Source organism: Haemaphysalis longicornis, unplaced genomic scaffold, assembly GCF_048455015.1.
Source record: "Haemaphysalis longicornis isolate Haplotype H1 unplaced genomic scaffold, Haemaphysalis longicornis Haplotype H1 scaffold_3, whole genome shotgun sequence".
Taxonomy (NCBI): Eukaryota; Metazoa; Arthropoda; class Arachnida; order Ixodida; family Ixodidae; genus Haemaphysalis; species Haemaphysalis longicornis.
The window spans coordinates 150585553-150596047 of record NW_027526335.1 but is presented as its reverse complement, the minus strand read 5'-3'; positions in this window follow the sequence as shown (position 1 = coordinate 150596047).

Here is a 10495-nt window from a genome sequence, read left to right as displayed (position 1 = left end):
AATGGGCAAGGCAACGACGTAGTATTCACTGGTCACGTTTCTGTAAGGGCATCTAGCAAGGCTTCCCGTGGAAGATCCGTTCCCTGTCAGGAAGTCCGATCAAGTGGTGAACTTTCTAAAGGATTGTAGGCCTGTTTCGGGCTTCTCTATCAATGTTTCAGACGTTTGCCACAGCGTGCCACGCATCCCCACCATAAGAATGGTAGAGAGATGCATGGATGCCTACGGATGCGGTAGATTTCCGAATTTATGTGCTATTTTCACCAGCGATTTTCTCGGCCTTTTGAGCCTCAGTCTGCGCTCCTACGTTGAGTTAGATGGCGCTATATGTGTACAAAACGATGGCATTAGCATCGGATGCTGACTTGCACATGTTCTATGCGACATCTATATGGCGCGGAGAGACCACGTGTTAGAGGGAAGATTTAGGAGCGTTGGTGTGGTTACGTGCTTCAGAATTTGGATGATTTCTTGGTGTGCGTGGCTCCCGGAAGTGCCACTGAAGGCGTTGCTCAGACTTGTTTGGCATATGTGCACGAACGATTGGATTTCGTGTTTGAATTGCCCACGTATAACTGTCTTCGGTACTTACACTTGCAGCTTAAGTTCGTAGAGGAGCACACTTGCTGGTGTTGCCATACAAAGCGAGCAAAACTTGTTCATACTTTTTATTCTGCGCATATCAAATTAGTAAATCGTGGCATAGCAAGACTATGCCTAACGCAGGCTTTAAAAAATCGTAATAATATGCCTTAGGCAAAAGCCTTGAGATCCATATAGTGTGGCTCAGAAAAGGTGGCTATCCGGCTTCTTTGTTCGGCATTATGCAAGAACGGTTATCTCTGTTTTAAATGAAAAACAGACCAGGTGTGAAAAATCAAACAAACGTGCGGTGGTGATAACGTACATTCATGGTTTCTCTCAACGTTTGAAGAAACTAGCGGACAGACATGATGTCCAGATCGTTTGCTCTGCGCCTAATAATCTTGGAATCATGTGCAATATTGTAGGTAAAGCGCTATATAGCCGGACAAAAGGCGAATATCAGTGATAATGGTTGCGAAGTAGCGCACTTAGGAAAGTTTGTCAAGTTGTCTGTTTTCATGGTGTACCAGATTCCGCTTATCTGCAAAAGGTGATATATAACGCGATCAGGGCGGTGTCCTAACGAGCGCCTAAAGGAGCACCATGCGCTGTGTCAGCAGACGGCTCTAATGGGCAATCTTGCAGAGCACTGCGCTAAATGCATATGCACTCCAGATTTCCATAACACAAAGGTTCTGACAAGTTCCGTGACAGAGTGACAGGAAAAACCTGTGAAGCGTTCGGTATTGTGTAGGGCCTCGAGGGTGAACGCGCTACTACTCCGTCTGTTTTATTCCTGGCACGAGAGAGAGAGTACATAAAACATTTAATGATTTCATAACAGGCGCATGCGCTACAACCCTCGCGACGCCGATGCTGACGACTAGGTAGTCAGCCTGAGCTCTGCTGAGTCCCCTGCCCACCTCCATCATGGCCAGGGGACCTTGAGGAAAGGTCAGCGGCCACGCAAAATACAGTGTAACTGCAACAGCCTGGGCCACCGACGCGCGGAGCTCATTAAACACCTGCTGCAGGAGCCCTTCGACGTGCTGGAGTTCTACGAGGTGTTTGTCTACAGTCCCACCACGTGCCTTTGGGGTTACGTGTTTCATGTCATCACCACCAGCTGCCGCCTGAGGTCCTGTTGCAGCACACTGTGCGACGACGTCAACCCTCCACCGGAGACGCCATCCACCGGGCCGCCGTCACAAGCGCTTCTGTGGACCTTACCACAGTTGCTGACGGCCCCATTGAGTTTGTCGCCTTGACGGTACGCAAGGTGACAACGGACACCACAGTGATCAGTCTGCATCCGACCTCAGAAACCCTGGCATCGACCCTGCATCGACGAATAGCCCCTGACATCGACCGAGTGACGTGCCAGATGCTGCGGAACCTGGACATCAACCAGCTGGACCCGCTCCTTCTGCTGTTTAATCTGGTCTGCTGTTTAATCTAGTCTGGTATCTTCCCGCCACCCTCCCTGGTGGCGGGAAGATACCCGTCAAACCACACGGCCGGTATGACCGGAGGAAACCCGCCAAGGGCATACCGGACGGCGTCCCTGATGCCGGCGGCCGGGAAGATAATGGAGAGTGGAGTCCTGGTCTGTCTTGAGTGGATCGTGGACCGGCGCGGCGTCTTCCGGGAGCAGCGGAGCGGCTTTACGCGGCACCACGGTATGGCTTACTCCCTGAGGGAAGTTATCTCCATGGTGGAGCAGTGCCGCCCTGACAACGGGGAGATCTTCCTACTGTTTCTGGACATGTGGTCGGTATCTGACAGTCCCCAACAGGGTCATCCGGAGGCCTTGGATGGCACGGGCTTTGTGGTGCGCCTCAGAGGCTACGTTCCGGAATTCCTGCGCGACGGGACCTTGTCGGCCGGCCCAGCAGCAGTTCTCGAGAAATCTGTTCTGGCCAGCCCCAGGAGAGCTTACTGAGATCGTTTCTATTCAACTTGTAGCCGGCTCCTCTCCCCGACCGTCCCCTCCGGCTTGCGACACCCAGTGGAGGTTGCTGTGTACGCCTAGGAAGTGGCTCTTTAGACCAACGGCCCCACCGCGGACTGCCATACAGTGAAGGTGCGCCTCTAGGAGGTTCAGGGAACAATTGCATCCTGCCTCGAGAGCCATGGCCTGAAGCTCTCGGAAGCCAAACGCAGGATCTGATGCCGCATCTCGGAGGCTAAAGGGCTGGACGGGCAACACTGCTAATCACACTCTACAGACAACCTTTTCCCTGGCGGCTGTGTATCTAAGGTTGCTCATTGACTGCCGGCTGACATGGCTGCAACCAGTGAAGCCCCCCCCCCCCCCCAGGAATGCAGCGCAAGGGTGCTCCGAGGGGGTCCGCCTCTTCTGGCTCGGGGCAACGGGCTGCTCAGACCAGGTGGCGCCGCGCGTGTTCCACGGAATGACCTCCATGGCTGTGCTGTTCGCGCTTCCCCTTGCCTACCTGGAGCCTTGACGGTGGAAGGAGCTGGAGGTGCACCAGCGTCGTGCCATCCGCCAGTGCCTCCACTGTACGTCCCCGGTGGCCGGCACGTACACACCGGCGGTGACCTGCCCCATAGAGATGCGGGCTTTGCGGACGGTGCTGCGGCACATCCAGCGCCTGATGACTGCACGCGATGGGAGCTTCTTTGCGGAACCTGCCGAGGTTCCACGGCCGGTACAACTCGCATATGAGAGAGCTGCTCACTATAGTCGAGGAGGACATCGAAATGCCGACCGGGCCCGCCTGGAGCAATACCTCTCGCAGCCACAACGCCTCAAGACATTATCACTATAGTCAGATTCTCAAGCTGCCTGTTGCCATTACGCTGCCGCTCACATTGCTCCCTTACCTCTCCGCTAAGATATCCTTAAAAAAGTTAAAAAGAATGCCAGCCAAAAGAAAAATTAAAAAGAATGACAGCCAAAATGATACCCTGCGGGACGCCGGTAGCTAAATACGGCGGATTGCTTTCAACTTTATCGATCACGACAATCTGCAAACGCTTATATAGGTAATAAGTTATATGGAACAAAAATAGTAATCTAAATCCGTAATGAAATAGTTTGCCGAGTAATACTTGACCATCAATTATTAAAACACATTGGACACATCCAAAAACAGATGCACAGGCAAATTCATTTTCATCAATGGCGGAATTGACATCACACAATTCCTCCAGAGCTTCCTGGGTACGGCGACCTGGCATAAAGCCGTTACGGTAGGGCGACAACAAGCTAGGAACATCTAGGCAGCTTTGCATTATAGTGTATATGTGCCTTTTTCAAGATGAGAGGAATAACAAGGAGGATAGAATTACCTCGAAAATTCTCTATTTTTTGTTTCATTTTGTACAGGAGAAAACCAGACCATATTTCAAAGTTCTGGAATGATTTTAGTTTCTAATGCGAAGTTAATCATGGCAGGAAGTACGTCTTTCAGAATATCAAAATTCCTACAAAGCACATCACCAGATACGCAATCAATGCCTGCAGTTTTGCGTCTGTTAAAGCGAAACGAAATACAGCTAAGGTCATCCATTCTGCGCAGTGGTAGAGAGGCCAATTCGAATACTGCTGGAGTATTGTTTGGCGTTAGAACGGGTACCATCGAGGAGTGACCAGAAGACAGAAGAAAAGAAGGCATTAAATGCATCAGTAAGGGTGATAGAAACCGCACCAAAATTGTGTTTTATAAATGACGAAGCATTTTTACGCCTACTTCATCGGAGCTCAGTAACAATAGCCCATATTTTAGCTGTATTTCTTTCTGGTGAGCCAAACATCTCCTGAAAATATTTGCGGTTCTCAGAGCGCAAACGTGTGTTAGCCTAATTTTGGGCACTTTCATGAAACAAACGTAGATCATTCTTTTTAGGTACACATCTACTACCAGCCTAAGTCACCTCACGTTCAGCAATCGCTGATAATACAGCTGTGTTAATCCAGGGACAGCCTGTTGGTCCTTGCATTATTTCCACATTTTTTCGCTGACTCAAGCAACTGCTAAAACACTGAAAGCATCGTAGCAGCACACAGACACAATCAACTAGCTTGCCTAAAAAGCTCCATCCCCATACAAGGCTTCTTACGACTACACAAATTTGACTCCAGCCATTCTCCAGAACAAGAGAAACTAGTCAGCCATTACGCCGCACACCACATGAACGACACACCTTCACAGATGCCGGCAACGATAACAACCAATGGGCATGGAACCCCCCCCCCCCCGAAGGCGAAGGAACTGATGCAACGGGCACCCGTCCCTGCCCACACAGCATCGAAGCATAAACATGCGCAATCGCCCAAGCCCTCCAACAATATGTACAACCCACCGAATCTCTGAGCATCTACACTCATTCCGAATGGGCATTCCTTCTCATCCAATACAACCAAATGCCCTTAAAACCGCAAGCACGCTTTATAAAAACATACACGGAACGATCAGACTACTAGGAACTTTATCATACCGGGATTCAGGGTAGCGAAAGAGCAAACCGACCCGCCCTCAAAACCGCACTCAGGGCTCCCTGCAACCTTATCAAACCACAGAGAGATCCCATCCCACCAAGACCAACTACACTTCAACATCTACGACGCAACCCAGAAGCATATCCTAAACCACACACACACACACACACACACACACACACACACACACACACACACACACACACACACACACACACACACACACACACACACACACACACACACACACACACACACACACACACACACACACACACACACACACACACACACACACACACACACACACACACACACACACACACACACACACACACACACACACACACACACACACACACACACACACACACACACACACACACACACACACACACACACACACACACACACACACACACACACACACACACACACACACACACACACACACACACACACACACACACACACACACACACACACACACACACACACACACACACACACACACACACACACACACACACACACACACACACACACACACACACACACACACACACACACACACACACACACACACACACACACACACACACACACACACACACACACACACACACACACACACACACACACACACACACACACACACACACACACACACACACACACACACACACACACACACACACACACACACACACACACACACACACACACACACACACACACACACACACACACACACACACACACACACACACACACACACACACACACACACACACACACACACACACACACACACACACACACACACACACACACACACACACACACACACACACACACACACACACACACACACACACACACACACACACACACACACACACACACACACACACACACACACACACACACACACACACACACACACACACACACACACACACACACACACACACACACACACACACACACACACACACACACACACACACACACACACACACACACACACACACACACACACACACACACACACACACACACACACACACACACACACACACACACACACACACACACACACACACACACACACACACACACACACACACACACACACACACACAGACACGCACGCACACGCACACACGCACACACGCGCGCGCACACGCACACACACACGCACACCCACACACACGCACACACACGCCACGCACGCGCACGCACGCACGCACGTACGCACACATGTGCACGAGCACACACGCACACACACACACGCACGTACAGACGCACAAACACACACACGCACGCGCACGCACACGCACACACACAGACACACACACACACGCGGGCACACACACACGCGCACACACCCGCACGCATACACACCTAACCGAAGAAGAGTCCTTAGTGAGGCAGGCTAAAACGGGAACCCTCCTAACCCCAGCAAAAACGGCCGTTTACAAAGGAAGACCACTCCCACGATGCTGGAAATGCCTGGAAGCGCCATGTATACGGCAACTACAGCAACAAACCAGAGGAAGAACGCATCGTAGGACTTTCGTCACGGGGAGACCAAACCGCCCTCTGCGCCTTTATCAAGCACTACCTGCAACGCCATCGCACGGGACACCTACAAGTCCCCGACAATGATTCAATCCAAGCCACACAGGACGATACCCGCATGTCCAGTGAGCCGCACAAAGCGCACAGAGGTTATGTGATCGGGAAACAATGCTGGAACATTTTTACGTGAATAGATTTCTCAGGTTCATCAAATAAACTACAAAGAGACAGTCAGTCTATTATATATATACACCCTTTGGAACAGAGCTAGGAAGTTTTGGAAATGGAAGAGCCATGAACAGAATTTCCGCCTCAGGGTTCGGCGTGTGGTCTGCCAATCTAAAGGAGAAACTGCAATCCAGATCTCGAAAGCAAATTCCCGCATGAGCTTTAGTTTCAACATTGCGATGCAGCAGTGTAAACTAGAACATGGCCTAAAAACTGTCCAAGATGATCCTCGAATATTCTCTAAAACGTGCGTCCAAGAAGCAGCTTCTTATTCTTCGAACATATGCTATCAACCAGGACAAGCAGTTGAATACACCCGGAATATAATTGTTCCATATAAAAGAAGTCAAGGATAATTCAGGAAAGTCTCGAATTCACAAACAAAAGCTGAGGACGACGAAACCTAGACAAAAAGGTGTGAAGAATACCAAGGGTTGCACGGATATGGCCTGCGCTCTACCAATTGGGAATTCTCTCATTTTTAGGGATATCAGCACCCACAGTTCCTGAAACCTTGTCGCTAGTGTTAGTATCTGTGACCCATAATAAGGTGCTATGACCACGTATTGTTCTTGCTGTTCCTTTCACTTTTGCACTTTTTCAATTGGGGATCGGAAACCAAAGTTTTGTTGCTAATGTGCCCACTTCACAAACCATGTACGTGTATTGGTAAAAATTTTAAAAATTAATCGATTCAGAATTTCGAAAAGAGAAGTAGAGCAAAGGAGAAGTGGAGCATCCTGGTCTCAGAAACATGTGCGCAGACGATTAGTGACTACAGTACGCTGTGGTCTTAAGACGACGACGAAGGCGATGGCGATGATGATGGTGTGGACGTGATGTTGATGTTCTTGTTTAATAGCTCCCCCTTTGCTACGGGCTGTTGCACAGTGAGTGACCTGAGTAGTAATGCCGGTGTACCCTCACTTCGACTTGTAGAAAAGCATTCACTCTTTATTGTACTTCTGGGCTAGTTTTGCTATTTTGCGTTCAGATTCCTTTCAGATTGCTCTGTATTTCCCGTACAAGCATTTCGACATTTACAAACCTGCTAAATGTACTTTTCAATTCAACGATATTCCAGAACTTCCGGACGGTGACGCCTCCTTCGCTGAAGACTAGTCGGATACCTGTGTACTCTGTTACAATATTCCACATGGCTTATGGTTCCCTCCCGCAACTTACGCAAAATTATTATTCCTGTATTTGCTCGCAAGCAACCCACCCGGGATTAGAAAACAATGCACTCGCTTTAGTGTTATCAAAGAGCCGTCGTAACCCCCCGCTTCCCGATTCGGTAGATATCTAGGGTTCTTTGCTTCCATCCTCTTTCCCCAGCTTGTTGCCCTCGATTCTTTCGCGTTCTTTTAGATGCAAAGCATCTCTTGCTCTCGGCTCTGTCGTCCGTCGTCCGTCCGCACCCCTCCTCCTCTCACCACCAGCTGTTCGATAGCGCGCGCGCTTCTCCTCCTCTCCCCCTCTCCACGCCAGCTGTGCGATAGCGCGCGCGTTACTCATCACCACAGCTGCGCGATAAGCGTGCATGCGCATCTCCTCTCTCATCTCCTCCTCTCCACTCCATCTGCTGTATATAATAAATCCGGTCCGCGCGCTGCTCCCTCAGTTGCTGCTTCGGTTGAGTCACGCTACGCCGTACGATGAGCTAAATGGACGCCAACAATTTTGTCATTTTTCGTTATTTGGATACCTAATCTCGTGAACGTTTCGGAACCTCCGAGAGGCTTCGCATCAACTCAGGGTTCCCTCGCGGGAAGGTGGTGTCATTTTGATAGCTTTGATTGATTTTCCTGCACTTTCACGTTTTATAGAATTTGTATTGGGCATTGTCGATTGTGAGGCGAAGCAAAATGCACGGATTGAAAAAAAGAGGGCACAAGCAGAATGCTGCACGCACTCGAAATTTGCGGAACCACCTACGGCGCCCTTTACTTTGCGCAAAAATCGCTGAAAAAAGAAACTGGACATTATAATTCGGCAAACCTACCAATTAACACTGGGAATACCAGCCGAGACCTCGAAAGAGAACGTTTTCAGTAAGGTATCGACAACACGTGGCAGGAACTCACCTAGACGCATAAAGCCCAGACGCATAAAGTTTGCCCAGACCGGCCGAGCTACCACGCCCGCCAATGTTATGAGGGCAGCGTGGATAAAAAAGGACGAATCGCCCATGCCTTGAAGGAATACATCGTGGTTGCAAAGATACCACGCAACATGCACCCAGTAAGCCACAAATGGCGAAGGGAAGCCAGGGTTAATGACTTGACAAAGCCTACTCCAATGTCTGAGCAATATATGTCTACGCTGCGAGATACCCGGCAAGAACCAAGTAGGCGCACGCAATTAGTGTGACAAACAGTAAAGGAACTGACTTGTGCTCACCACCGATCAATACAGACGACACCGACTATCCGGAGGAGACAACAGTCGCGCTTCAAACGACCACACTACCTCATACCCAACAACGTTTGACCGTCATCAGACTCATCACAGACTCGCTCGCGACGTTTCGGTTTTTCTTGTTCGCAACGGTTTCTTTAAAACGTAATGGCGTCTAGAAAAAGAAAATTCGTACCTGCACATACTTAAGCACCAGTATCACACAGGAAATACGTGTGATAAGGAGTCGTCTACAGCTCCATCAGGTGATAACAAGAGACGCGTTGATTTTTGTCGTGTTACGAGTTTCAAATGCCCATTACACGAAAATCCAGCGTCGGCATCGGCTCGAACCAGCGATGGTTTCAGAAATGGACGACGGCGGAAATAAAGTAAAAGTGAAGATAAAATTGGCGCAGCTTGCACCAGCGGTGCAGTGGTGGAGAAACAGCAGAGCTGGGGGTCGACCGAGCTTCTCTCCACACTGACAGCGGATCCCAGCAGAGAGGAAGCCGCCGGACCCCGGAAGTGCAAAGCCGTTTTGAACGGCACTGTTACGCAAATACCGTTGAAGTATGTAAAATGTTTAATCGAGTAGCAGTCCTCGTGAAGCCTTTCATCGTCGTCTTTTGACGGCACAGCCGCGTTGGGCAAATCCTCTTGTAGCGCGTCCTTGCCTCGTTGTACGTCCGCTTCCTTGTGAGCTAGTCCTATGGCAGTCTCCGCGTAGGGATTCCGAAGATGATGATGATGATGATGTCCTCAAATTTTTTGGCACGTACCCACAAGGGGGGATTGGCCAGGGCTAAATCGGTTAAAAACGTGGGGACTTCAATATACTTATTTCCGGAAAGAGGCTGTAAAAGGAAACTTAGTTGTTAATGAAACCCGAATTACCCATTAATCAGCACCGCTTAGCAATTCAAACGACCTGAGGCAGAAAGAAAATTTTGAATGCAATTATATATATCCCGTCTTGCAAACCCCAGCTTTGATGCGCCAATAGATAATATAAGTGTTATCGATAAAGTCAACCCCAACCTCTCAATCGGCTCCTTCAAAAACAGTTGTCTAGCTGTTGAGAAACGGCGACAGTCGAGGAAAAAATGGTCGATTGTTTCGGGGACCTGGCACCGCACACATAGTTCTGTAGGTGAAAGTTCTGATCTGAACAGATAGAAATTAAGCCTCGGTACCCTGCAGCGCAGCTCGGTGAAGGTCACCTCGCATTGC